The 14,243-nt window shown below is 41.9% G+C and overlaps 1 protein-coding gene across 1 annotated transcript in view; it reads left to right on the plus strand.

Moving 5' to 3' along the window:
- The window catches only part of FAM20A (FAM20A golgi associated secretory pathway pseudokinase), a 61,104-nt gene that overhangs the window by 22,642 nt on the left and 24,219 nt on the right, over positions 1-14,243 (plus strand). The window lies entirely within an intron of this gene.

Here is a 14,243-nt window from a genome sequence, read left to right on the forward strand (position 1 = left end):
AGGGAGGTGAAATGAGAAGCTATTGGGAGCTCACTTTTGGGTCTAGCAGATCACTCAGCTCCGGCTTATTCACACTGCCTCAGAGCTTTGAGGCCCTTGGCCTCAAGGACACAGAGATAAATGGGCGACGAGGCAGATGAACAGAAAGGGAAGAAATGAGAAATGTGTTCTTTGAGCCCATGAGATGGAGCAGCAGGAAGATGTCAGTCAACAATTCTTCAGCCTGCTTATGATAAACCATAGAATTCTGATGATGAGTCAGCTAGTTCTACTGAAGATGCATTTTGAGGAGAGTTGATCGTTCTGCATAATTCTGTCATGAACACAGGCAGCCAGGACAAAAGCAGTGCTGAGGTTTCAGAAATGAAGCCTGTTCCAACAGTGAACACCAAAAAGCCATTTCCAAATGCCCATGCCCTTCTTGGCCCAATCACTCCTGCTCAGTATTACTGCTCTGATATTTTCATACTCAGAAACTGGCTAGAAGAATCAAGCAAGTCCATTAGATATAAGTACCCAGACTTAATGTCTCTGAAAGTGCTCAACAAATACGTCTGGATTGTGAATTGCACAATTGCCTGTCAGAGGCAGATTTACCATGAAGCTGATGAAGCCTCAGCCCAGGGTCCCTCACTTCCCCTGTGGGTGCTGACGCTATAGAGTTGAGAAGGGAGCCAGGTTACAATCAAACAATATTTCTACATATCACACAGCGGGCACTGTGGCTAACCCATATAATCCCAGCACTTTGGGAGGCCAAGGCAGGCAGATGGCTTGAACCCAGGAGTTCAAAACCAGCCTGGGCAACGTGGAAAAACCCTGTCTCTACAACAACAACAACAAAAAAAAAAAAAAAAAAAAAAAAAAAAAATATATATATATATATATATATATATATATATATATATATATAAAATAGCCAGGTGTGGTGGAATGCACCTATAGTCCCAGCTACCCATATATATATGCGTATGTAGAAATATATATTATGTATTATAGATTATACTTATATATAGAACATACGTTATATATTTCTTATATAGAAACATATATTAAGTAGTATATATATTATATATTAAGTAGTATATATATTATATAGTTTTTATTGCATTTTAGGTTTTGGGTTACATGTGAAGAACATGCAAGATTGTTGCATAGGTACACACATGGCAGTGTGATTTGCTGCCTTCCTCCCCATCACTTATATCTGGCATTTCTCCCCATGCTATCTCTCCCCAACTCCCCACCCCCCACTGTCCCTCCCCTATTTCCCCCCAACAGAGGCCAGTGTGTGATGCTCCCCTCCCTGTGTCCATGCGTTCTCATTGTTCAACACCCTCCTGTGAGTGAGAACATGCGGTGTTTGATTTTCTGTTCTTGTGTCAGTTTGCTGAGAATGATGGTTTCCAGGTTCATCCATATCCCTACAAAGGACACAAACTCATTGTTTTTTATGGCTACCTAGTATTCCATGGTGTATATGTGCCACATTTTCCCTGTCCAGTCTATCATCGATGGGCATTTGGGTTGGTTCCAAGTCTTTGCTATTGTAAACAGTGCTGCAATGAACATTCGTGTGCATGTGTCCTTATAGTAGAATGATTTATAATCCTTTGGATATATACCCAGTAATGGGATTGCTGGGTCAAATGGAATTTCTATTTCTAGGTCCTTGAGGAATCGCCACACTGTCTTCCACAATGGTTGAACTAATTTACACTCCCACCAACAGTGTAAAAGTGTTGCTATTTCTCCACATCCTCTCCAGCATCGGTTGTCTCCAGATTTTTTAATGATCGCCATTCTAACTGGCATGAGATGGTATCTCAATGTAGTTTTGATTTGCATTTCTTTAATGACCAGTGATGATGAGCATTTTTTCATATGTTTGTTGGCCTCATATATGTCGTCTTTTGTAAAGTGTCTGTTCATATCCTTCACCCACTTTTGAATGGGCTTTTTTTTTTTCTTGTAAATCTGTTTTAGTTCTTTGTAGATTCTGGATATTAGCCCTTTGTCAGATGGGTAGATTGCAAAAATTTTTTCCCATTCTGTTGGTTGCCAGTTCACTCTAATGATTGTTTCTTTTGCTGTGCAGAAGCTCTGGAGTTTGATTAGGTCCCATTTGTCTACTTTGGCTTTTGCTCCCAATGCTTTTGGTGTTTTGGTCATGACTATGCCTATGTCCTGAATGGTTTTGCCTAGATTTTCTTCTAGGGTTTTTATGGTGTTAGGTCTTATGTTTAAGTCTTTAATCCATCTGGAGTTAATTTTAGTGTAAGGTGTCAGGAAGGGGTCCAGTTTCTGCTTTTTGCACATGGCTAGCCAGTTTTTTCAACACCATTTATTAAACAGGGAATTCTTTCCCCATTGCTTGTTTTTGTCATATTTGTCAAAGATCAGATGGTTGTAGATGTGTGGTGGTGCCTCCGAGGACTCTGTTCTGTTCCATTGGTCTATATCTCTGTTTTGGTACCAGTACCATGTGATTACTGTAGCCTTGTAGTATAGTTTGAAGTCCAGTAGTGTGATGCCTCCAGCTTTGTTCTTTTTGCTTAGAATTAACTTGGCTATGCGGGCTCTCTTTTGGTTCCATATGAAGTTTAAGGTGGTTTTTTCCAGTTCTTTGAAGAAGGTCATTGGTAGTTTGATGGGGATAGCATTGAATCTGTAAATTACTTTGGGCAGTATGGCCATTTTCATGATATTGATTCTTCCCAACCATGAGCATGGAATGTTTCTCCATCTGTTTGTGTCCTCTCTTATTTCATTGAGCAGTGGTTTGTAGTTCTCCTTGAAGAGGTCCTTTACATTCTTTGTTAGTTGTATTCCTAGGTATTTTATTCTCTTTGTAGTAATTGTGAACGGCAGTTCGTTCTTGATTTGGCTCTCTTTAAGTCTGTTATTGGTGTATAGGAATGCTTGTGATTTTTGCACATTGATTTTGTATCCTGAGACTTTGCTGAAGTTGCTTATCAGTTTCAGGATATTATATAGCATATTAAGTTAGACATCTCAGAAGAAAGGGACCTAAGCCTTCAAGGCACCAGTAATTTTTTTGATTCTTTTTTATTCTAAATAAATATTTACTCTCATACCTAGTTTTGTATTCATAATTTTGTGCTCTTAAAGATGATCCTTTAAATCATATTGCTTCAGGTCTCACAAAACCCAAACCCTTTCATGTCACAGAAGAAATAGGACAGTGTGAGGGAGGGTTCTTCCAAACTAATCACCGCCATGGGGTAAAAAAAAGAAAAACAACCTTGAGAAAATGTTCTTTCTAGGACCCACGTCAAGGATAAGAACACTGAAAGAGACATATGGATCAAACAGATGCAAGATTTAATTTAAAAGCCAAGTGCTATAGAAGTTCACTATAATGCTTTTATAATTGTCTGTGTGACAGGGTGCTCTTGGAAGTATATTAAATGAGTAAGACCAACCTTTTGAACTCCATGGATAGAATTCAAGTGCAATTCCTGTGTTTAAGGGATTTTCTTCCCCAGGTTTTCATACTAGTGTTTTGGAGTATGATGGAGCTTTGGCAGCAGGAAACGGGTTGAAGCATCTAAGAATCAGCTATTCATAGAACATTTACTGTGTGCATAGCACTTCTGAGTGCTCCTTCAAATACTGAGGAAGATGCAAAAGAAATCCAGGGCAGATCCTTGCCCTCAGGAAACTTAGAGCTTAATTGGGAAGAAAACATGTGGCTCTGGATCTTTCACTGTTCAGTTTCTCTTCTGATGGTGTAGCACAATGAACACTAAATTCAGTTTCCAACAAAGAGATTTTTCCTGAGTGCCTGACAGCCCATTCTCATTTTCCTCTCACTGTTTGGAATCCCAGGCACCGATGACCAGGGCTTCATGAACCTCTGCAGGTCAACCATCCTAATCCAGGTGATGGGACTAGGGGGACCCCATCATGTCTCTCCATCTGACACAGTGCCTCCTAGAATTGCTCAGGAATGAACAGCTCCAGGAAATGTGCAAGGGTTCAAATAATTACAAAATACTTAATGGATTATCACCAAATTCCTCCCCAGGAGACCTCAGTATGAACTCTCAAAACAGAGTGCCATTTCTCATAACAGCTTGGTAACCAGTGAATTTAGCAAAATATAAATTCTGTGGCATGCAATTTAAATAGCTATACTTGAGAGGACTTGGCATCACTGCTTTTGGAGGAGAATGTGTGGCCAGATTCCAAAGGAAGACTAGTTATTTCAGCAGAAAGGACAGAAGTTATTTCCCGTTATCATTTCAGTTCATCCTGACTCAGGAAAGCCAGAAAATTTAAGAGATGATACAGTTGGAAAGAAGGAAAAATGGGAAATAGGATTTCTGGAAATTTTAACATTACAGCAAACATATTATATCCAGAGAGCATGCAAATCAATTTCTCTTATTGGGCTTCAGTAAGCTTGTGGTTCCCATTAGCTGTCTTTCCAGAAAAATACAGAAGATAGTTCTCCTAAAGCTGTCATCCACTAGGTGTGAGATAAGGAGCCCATTAATTAATCCAACAGATATTTATTGAGTATCTGTTGGCCAGGTACGGTGGCTCATGCCTGTATTCCCAGCACTTTGGGAGGTAGAGGCAAGTAGATCACTTGAGGTCAAGAGTTTAAGACCAGCCTGACAAACATGGTGAAACCTTGTCTCTACTAAAAATACAAAAATTAGCCAGGTATGGTAGCAAGCATCTGTAATCCCAGCTACTCAGGAGGTTGAGGCAGGAGAATCACTTGAACCTGGGAGGTAGAGGTTGCAGTGAGCTGAGATCACACCACTGCACTCCAGCCTGAGTGACAAAGTTAGACTCAGTCTCTCTATATATAGAGAGACTATATATATATATAATCTGTTATGTGCTCAGGATGCTAAGGATTCAAATGCTAAAGATTCAAGGGTTAAGCAAAAACACAAGTAGACTCTACCTTTGTGGTGTCTGGGGTGGATGAACACAAGCAGATGTGAAACTGTAAGTGCAGCATGGATAAAGGAGGGAGACACTGTGCAATGAAACACAGAAACAGAGACATGGGACCTGTCTAGAGGCCAATGCAGACTTCCAAGGAATGAAGACCTGAACTGGTGGATGAGTGAGAAGGATGTAAGGAGGCAAAGAGAGGGAAAGAGTGCCCCAGGCCAAGGAAACAGCCTGTTCCAAGCATCCTTGGTAGATAGATCATTGCCTTTGTAGCTGGGGAAGAAGAACATGGACCTAGACCAGTGAGTCCAATAGAACTTTGCACAATGGTGAAAATGTTCTATCATCTGTGCTGTGCAAAAGGGTAGCCACTAGTTACATGTGGCTACATAGCAATTAAAATGTGGCAGGTTTGGCTGGTGTGACTTTAATTTTTATTAGTTTAAATGTAATTAGTCACATGTGGCTAGTAGATATTGCATTGGCTAGTGCAGACCTAAGAAAGCTTGTTTTTATTTAACATCAATAAAGAGACGTTGAGTGCTTCTAAGCAGGAGGCTAAAGGATTAGATTTGCATTTTGAAAAAGCAATCATTCTGGTTATAGTTAGCAGTGCTGATCAAAGGGAGTCTCAATGGAACTTCCAGTGAGGAGGTTATTGGAAAAGTCCAGGTGACTTAGACTGTGATGGTGGTAGAGATGAGGGGTGGACAGATTCAAGAGCTATTACAGGAGATAACATCTACACAATTTGGTGATGCAGTGGACATTTCGGGGAGAGAGAGAGAAATTTCAAGGATAACTCTTGGAATTCTGGCTCAGATGCAGGTAGCTTCTGTATGCTTTGTGGCTAGTGGCTAAGACACTGACCTCACCCTTAGGAAGATCTAGAAGTGCCTGAGAGTTTTATTCTGTTAGAAACTCTCTGCCTCTGCTCCCACCCCCACCCAAAAGAAATCCATGCCAAATCACTGGAACCCTTGAATGCTACCTTATATGGAAAAAGGGCCTTTGCACATATGATTAAGTTAAGGATTTTAAGATGAAGAGATAATCCTGGATTATCTGGTTTAATACTTGAACAAGCATCCTTATAGGAGAGGAGAGAATAAAGAGAAGAGGAATAAACAAGGTAACCACAGAGGCAGAGATTAGAGTGATGCAGCCACAAGCCAAGGGATGCCTGGAAGCACCATAAGCTAAGAGAAATAAGGAATGGATTTTCCTCTAGAGAGTGAAACTCCCCTAGAGTCTTCAGAAGCATAAAATCCTGAAAAATACCTTTATTTTGGACTTCTGGCCTCCATAAGTGTGACAGAGTAAGTTTCTTTTATTTTAAATGATCAAGTTTGTGGCCATGTGTTATGGCAGCCTCAGCAAACTCAAACACTCCCCCTATTTTCTCTTTCCCCAAGAACAATTATTGCCAATGACTGACCAGAGTAACAGTATGTATTAGACTGTTTTCACACTGCTATAAAGAAATACCCGAGACTGGGCAATGCATAGAAAAGAGGTTTAACTGACTCACACAGTTTCACATGGCTGGGGAGCCTCAGGAAACTTACAATCATGGCAGGGGGTAAAGGAGAAGCAGGCACCTTCTTCACAAGGTAGCAGGAGGAAGTGAGTGCAAGTACAAGGAAGTGCCACACTTTAAAACCATCAGCTCTCTTGAGAAGTCACTCACTATCACTATCATGAGAACAGCATGGGGGGAACCTCCCCCATGATCCAATCATCTCCACCTGTCCCTCTGTTGAATCATCACCTCCACCTGTCCCTCCAATCCGAGATGAGAGTTGGGTGGAGACATACAGCCAAACCATCTCAGAGTAGAAAGGCTCAGCTCCTTTGCTTCAATGCAGGACAAACTTTGAGGTATAACAAGCCCAGGAGCTCCCCAAAGAATCAGACCGAGACTAGGACTTCTTTGTCTGGCTTCTTCCTCCCCATGTCCTCACTTTCTTACCAGTTTCTCGAGGGAGCATCTTCATAATAAATCACCTGCTCCTAAACCCAAAGCCCAGGGCCAGCTTCAGGGAGAATGTGACCTATGACAGGTGGCCTTCACGGGGCAGAACAGAAGCCACAACTGAGGCCTAGGCTTAGAGAGACAATCAAGAGTTTAGTTTTAAGCATGTTGAATTTAGATGCTTTTAAGGCAGGGGTTCGCAAACTGACCCACAGACCAAATCTGGCCCATGACCACCTGCTTTCGTAAAAACAAGCAAAAAAGCAGCATTAGAACAGAGCTTTGCTTGTTCATTTATAGATTGCCTAAGGCTCCCTTCATTGCAATAATAGCAGAGTTGAGCAGTTGAGACAGAGACCATATGGCCCACCAAGGCTAAAATATTTGCTATCTTGTCCATTACAGATATGAGCAGCTGAATTTATGAGTCTATAGCTGAAAGACCTGCAAAAAAAAAAATTATGAGTCCTTTGCACACAAGTGATCATTGAAGCTAGGGAGGTGGATGCAATCATGTCCAAAGCAAGGCTAGAGGGAGAAAGAAAAAGCCAGAATAGAAACTTTCAGAATTCTAGTATTTCATGATGGATCAAGGAAGACTGAAAAAGCGACACAGACGAAGTGGCCAAAGATGTAGATGTAAATCCAGGAAAGTTCCTTAAAATTTGAAAGATCAGAAAAACGTCTTTTATGTTGACCATTTATTTTTATGTCTGAAGACACTGAAAGCTTTTATTTTCTCCGGAGAGTCAGCACTTAAAACTACCCATCAAAGGAACTGTGTTTTCTCCAGGGCACTCAAAATTATTTTCATTAAATTATTTGGGAGTTAGTTTGTCCCAATGCAACTAAAAACATAGAGAGATGTATTGTATACCTATGCCAACCCTTAGTTCTGAACGATCCAGTGATGTTCAAACTCATAGAGAAGTGTCTAATCCTGACTAACCCTTTTGCTATTTTCCCTCTTTGACCCTGTTGTACCATTGCCTAATTCCTGGGGAGTTCCTTTATTTAGAAAGCTTTCTTTGTACACAACTTGGAGTGAAATGCTCTGAGAAAGACCAGATTTGTCTTGGATTATAAACCATCAAATCCCTAAAATATTTTGTAGCCCATTAATACCAAAAATATACTCAGGTCATAGCAGCTGCATATGTCAGTACTAGTGAAGAGCTTCCTACTTTTTTTACATTAAGTACTTTCCGTGCACAAGGTGCTGTGCTAAGTTTTGGAAGGGTCACAAAGTTGAGTAAGACATTGTCTCTGCCCACCCTCAGTTAGAAGAAATGAGAAATGTGCCCAAATCATTATTACTCAAAATATGGCAAGAGCAATAAAAGAAATTGGAGTTGGCTGGGTGTGGTGGCTCATGCCTGTAATCCCAGCAATGTAGGAGGCCGAGGTGGGTGGATCACTTGAGGTTGGGAATTTGAGACTAGCCTGACCAACGTGGAGAAACCATATCTCTACTAAAAATACAAAATTAGCCAGATGTGGTGGTGCATGCCTGTAATCCCAGCTACTTGGGAGGCTGAAGCAGGAGAATCCCTTGAACCCAGGAGGTGAAGGTTGCGGTGAGCCGAGAGCAAGCCATTGCACTCCAGCCTGGGCAACAAGAGCAAAACTCTATCTCAAAGGAGAAAGAAAGAAAGAGAGAAGGGGGGGACGGAGGGAGGGAGGGAAATTGGAGTCAGATGAAAGTTTGAGGGAGTGAGAGAGAACGCTCACATCTGGTTGTAGGACTGGAAAAGGAAGTTCCATGGGAGTTTGGCTGGGAGGAATTTCTGGAGATCAAAATGTAGAAGAAGGCATTCCAAGGTGATGGAACAGCATGAAGTGGGAGGAAAATACAGGAGCACTAAACATAGAACTTAGGTAGGAGGGCAATGGGTGGGGAGGAAGATTTTAAAAAGTAAAAAATTTGGAGAAATGCTGAAGTAGGAACTTGGATGAGAGTTCATGGACAACGAGGACCCGTTGAAGGATTTTGTAGGAGGGAGATAAGTGCTTGAAGCTGTGCCCCGGACAGTGAATTTGGCAGTGATGGAGGCCTGGAGTGGAGAAGGGAGGAAGACTGAGGTCGTGCATATCAGTAAAGAGGCTATTCCAGGATCCAGATAAGAGGGTTGAGTTAAGGCACAGGCAACAGAAAAAAAAAAGGAAAAATTAAGAGGTAATGGTTGGCACTTTGGGAGGCTGAGGCAGGCAGATCACTTGAGGTAGGAGTTGAAAACCAGCCTGGGCAACATGGTGAAACCCAATCTCAACTAAAAACACAAAAATTAGCCGTGCATGGTGGCACACACCTGTAATCCCAGCTATTTGGGAGACTGACGCGGGAGAATTGCTTGAACCTGGGAAGCAGAGGTTGCAGTGAGCCAAGACTGGGCCACTGCACTCCAGCCTAGGTGACAGAGCAAGACTCCATCTCAATAAACAAACAAACAAAAGGTAATGGAGGTTAAACTCCAGGATTTAGAAATGACTGGGAAGAGAAGGGAACCAAAGATGTCTGTGCTTTGTAGCTAGGAGACCTTAGGAATGAACAGCTAGCTCTATGGTGGTGGGGGGGAACAAATGGGAGTCTCAACTTCCCCTTCTGATACTGTCCCACTTCTCCACTGTAACACCCATTAGAGAGAATTGCTGTATCTATATTTGCATGGTCTCGTATCAGAATTATTCCAAAGGGGCCTGACCTCAATCCACAAAGAACTGTTAAATATAACAGCCATAAACCTATGCCCTAAAACTAAGTTGGAGGTGGGGATCCAATCCTATTGCTTCTATTTCTTCAGTACAAGGAAATTTAGGCACTGAGGAAGATTTTCAGACCTGAAGCCATGTGGTTAATGACTAGGAGCATAGGGAGCTGCCCAGGCTTCTGAGAACCTTCCAAATCCTCCCTGAACCCTCTGAGTCACAGCCATCTCCCCTCCCTGCCTGGAGCACTCATAGCACCCCAGTGACTCTGCCCTCAAGGTCCCAGAAGGAAAGAGGGTACAGATTGGCACCCTCCTCATGCCCTTGTCTCCCATATCCCAGGAAGCAAATGGACTCCAGGCTCCCACTTAGGCCACCTAAGCTCCATTTCCAGGCGAAGCCTTCCCCATGCCTGCAGACACCTACCTCCTAAGGCCCAAGCCCAGACCTGCCTTGGCTCTCCCTCTAATGCCTTGACAACCTGCCTATTGCTTAGTCTGCACACCAACAGACCACAGAAAAGCTACAGCAGGATTCCAAGGTCCCTTGGATGATCTGTAGTCTCACACACATGCCAAGGCATGCAAATGATGGTGGTGTCTAATGCAAGTATGACATAGATGCCATTCCCTAGCTTATGGGATGTTCCAGGGGATTTTGCGGTGGCTTGCAAAATGGTTGTTTCTGGTTACCCAGTAGAACAGTGTTTTTGAAAAAAATCATCATCTACCTGGTCTCTCATCTTTATAATTGGTAAATCATACTTATAAATAGCCACCATCCTTGGATGCCTACTCGATGGTTGAATATTACTGCACTTAATTCTGGTGGCACGCAAGGAGGCAGTATCAGCATTCGCCACCTTCTGCAACAGGTAAACTGAAGCTCAGAGGGCTTCAGCTACTTTTTAAGCCTATACCTTACCTTCAGTCTTCTCATTTGCAAATTGTGGATAAGAATGTGTATCTCGTGGAAGGGCTGCTGGATCACATAAGACATTGTGTTCATAGCAACAACACTAGTATTGACTGGTAAGAGGCAGAACCAGATCCTTGTGACAGAAACTCTGCATCCATTTCTGTTATCACACTACTGAACAGTTTTGTTCAACTTGTTGTACATTCTATGACACTCTCACCTCATTACAGGAGGGATCAAACTATGTCATTGTCATCATTATCACCAAAAGCCAGTGACACCAAAACAGAGCCTTGTGTTCGGCCTTTGTGCTATTTATCTTTTATTTGGGAGAGTCAAAGAAAGGTTAATCCTAATAGATAGGGACATTTGAGATGGTCCTTGAAGGACTTCTATAGATGAAGACTGATATTGAAATGGACTGAAATCTTGGAAGCATCCCAAGGAAAAGATTTAGGAAGATTTAGAGAAGTTTAAGAAACAACAGTAGCTCTAAATTAGTCTGCAGATGAAACAAGGGCACTGGGTGATAATGAAGGTTATCGAGAAAGATACCTATCATGTTGACTCACCTATAAGATCATCTTAGGGAAGTGATTTTGTTTGTTTAAGAAAAAAAAGTCCCTAATAACTGTGGACATGGGGAACAAATTTCAGAGTCTCACATGGACATCATGGAGCAGATGAGGTCTGTCCTTCCAGGGTGTGGGTTGTGAAAAGTGGGAGCTGACACCATCTCCCAGAGCCAGTGCAAGTGTGTGACACATCAGGAGGGGGTTTGCATCTTTATTTGTTTGAGACTGAGTGTCGCTCTTGTTGCCCAAGCTAGAGTATGTTGGCACAATCTTGACTCACTGCAACCTCCACCTTCCAGGTTAAAGTGATTCTCCTGCCTCAGCCTCCTGAGTAGCTGGGATTACAGGCACCCACCACCAGGCCTGGCTAATTTTTGTATGTTTAGTAGAGACGGGGTTTCACCATGTTGACCAGGCTGGTCTCAAACTCCTGACCTCAAGTGATCTGGCTGCCTTAGCCTCCCAAAGTGCTGGGATTACAGGTGGGAGCCACTGCACCCGGCCGTTTGTATCTTTCAAAGGGTGACTTAAAAACCTGATCCTAGTTAGCTGGCAGAAAGGGATCCATTCTGTTCAGATAACTAAGTCCAAGAAGGATGACTGCATCCAGGTACTCAAACGATGCCATTGAGCCACCTCTTGCCCTCTGTGACCTACTTGACTGTTTTCCTCAGTGGTGGCAATACCTGGCAGGCTTTCTGGTCACTGGCAGCTCTTCATGTACAGTCTTCTCATAGCTGGGAATCCCAGAAACAGAGGACGGTTCTCTGCTAGCCCTTGAAAAATCTTTAAGAATCCTCAGATTGATACAGATTGGGTCATTTGCACATGCCTGAATTAACCACAGGGACTCAAAGAGATGGGGTATAGTGATCCAAAATTGTGGGTCACAGATCACGCAAGTAAAAGGGAAAAATTTTTTTTTTTTTTTTGGCCAGATCTGGGAAACGCAGTTCAAATGAGAAGATGCAATGCTTTAAAAAAAGGGGGATGGGGGATGGAAAAGGATGCTAGATGGGCAGACACAGAGAGGAGTGATACCTTTGAAAGAGGTATGTAAAAACAACTTTTAGTGTAATTTGTTTAATTGCACAATTACAAAAATATATAAAGCAAAAACGAAGCCACTCATCAATACCCCCAAGGCGCACCATCATTAAGTTTAGTATGTGTTCTTTTCATGCACACTAAATGTGTCTGTGTCTATATAAGCACCTGTAGATGATATTTTTAGCAAAAAGAAAAAGACCCACTCTACAACTGTTCTGAAATTAGACAGCCTTCTATGTCACTACATATAGAGATATCTCTTAAATGCCCCTGTCCTAGATATTTCTATTTTCTCCAATTTTTACAGTTACAAACAATACTTTAGTAAATATCTTTGAATATATTTTCTTGCAGTTGTGCAAATCATTCTACAGCATAAGTTGCCGAAGTGAAATTGCTAAGTCAAAGGATAAACTCATTACATGTTTTGAAATGTACTGGGGGCCAGGCACGGTGGCTCACGCCTGTAATCCCAGCACTTTGGGAGGCCGAGGTGGGTGGATCACCTGAGGTCAGGAGTTCGAGACCAGCCTGGCCAACATGGCAAAACCCCATCTCTACTAAAAATACAAAAATAACCCAGGTGTGGTGGCACGTACGTGTAATCCCAGCTACTAGAGAGGCTGAGGTAGGAGAATCACTTGAACCCAGGAGATGGAGGTTGCAGTGAGTCAAGATGGCACCACTGCACTTCAGCCTGGACAACAGAGTGAGACTCTGTCCACAAAAAAAGAGAAGGAAAAAAAAAGGAAAGAAAAGGAGAAGAGAGGAGAGGAAAGGGGAGGGGAGGGGAGAGGGAAAAAAAAAGGAATGCACTGGGAAATTACCCTCTAGAGCAATGCACCAACTACATTCTCATCAATAATTCGAGAAGGCATTATAATAACACTACTTGATAAGCCTGTTTAAATTAACTTTTTAAGGTTTCCATGTTGAAAGGTTTTTATAATTGAAAACTCTTTTTAAAAAAAGAGAGAGAGAGAGCAGGTGGCTCACACCTGTAATCCCAACACTTTGGGAGGCCGAGGCAGGTGGGTCACAAGATCAGGAGTTCAAGACCAGCCTGGTCAACGTGGTAAAACTCCATCTCTACTAAAATACAAAAAATTAGCCGGGCGTGGTGGCATGCACCTATAGACCCAGCTACTCGGGAGGCTGAGGCAGGGGAATCTTTTGAACCTGGGAGGTGGAGGTTGCAGGTTGCAGTGAGCCGAGATTGTGCCACTGCATTCCAGCCTGGTGACAGAGCAAGTCTTCATCTAAAAAAAAAAAAAAAAAAAGCAATCAAAAGGACTAGTCCCACCAGCTGTTAAGTGTTTTATAAAGTTTAGAAAGTTCAACAGCATTGCCTTGGAATATGGCCAGACAGGACATGAAACAGAATGGAGCTTCCAGAAATAGACACAAATATAAATGGAAATGTTTTTTATGATAAAGATGACATTTCAAATCAGTGAAATTAAAAAATGAAGTTGTTTAATAAATGATGGTTAGAGAACTAGCTAATCATCTTGTAGAGCAGAAAAAGATGAACCCATGCCTAACACTTTTTATCTAAATAAATTCTAGACCTCTCAGATATTTAAATGGAATAAAATGAAACCACAAAATACTAGAGGAAACCATGCTTGATTTGGTTTCTTATTCTTGTAATTTCAAAGTGAGACTGGCCTAAGAACTGCACAGAAGTTCGAGCCATGAATAAGTCGGTCGGTCATTTCAACCTTATAAAATAGCAACATTTTTGCATTTGAAAAAATCACCATAAGTGAAGTCAAAAGATTGACAACAAACTGGGAGAAAAATGTAAATTATATCAGAAAAAAATGTAATTTTCTGAGTGTGTAAAATCAATAGGAAAAAGACAACTCAGTACAAACATAGGCAAATCCAATGCAAATGACTCTTGAACAGATGAAAAAGTGTTCTGCTTCCCTCATAACAAGATAGAGATGCAAATTCAGAATACACTGGGATACCGTTTTTCACCCATTAGATTGACGAGGATCAAGAAGTGTAACAACGCTGTTGGCAAAGCTTCATGAATACAGCCTCATACAATGCTGAGGGCGCGGGGTTGG

The sequence above is a fragment of the Aotus nancymaae genome, unplaced genomic scaffold (assembly GCF_030222135.1).
Source record: "Aotus nancymaae isolate 86718 unplaced genomic scaffold, 86718_ANA_hifiasm-v0.15.2.pri h1tg000089l, whole genome shotgun sequence".
In the NCBI taxonomy this organism is placed as follows: Eukaryota; Metazoa; Chordata; class Mammalia; order Primates; family Aotidae; genus Aotus; species Aotus nancymaae.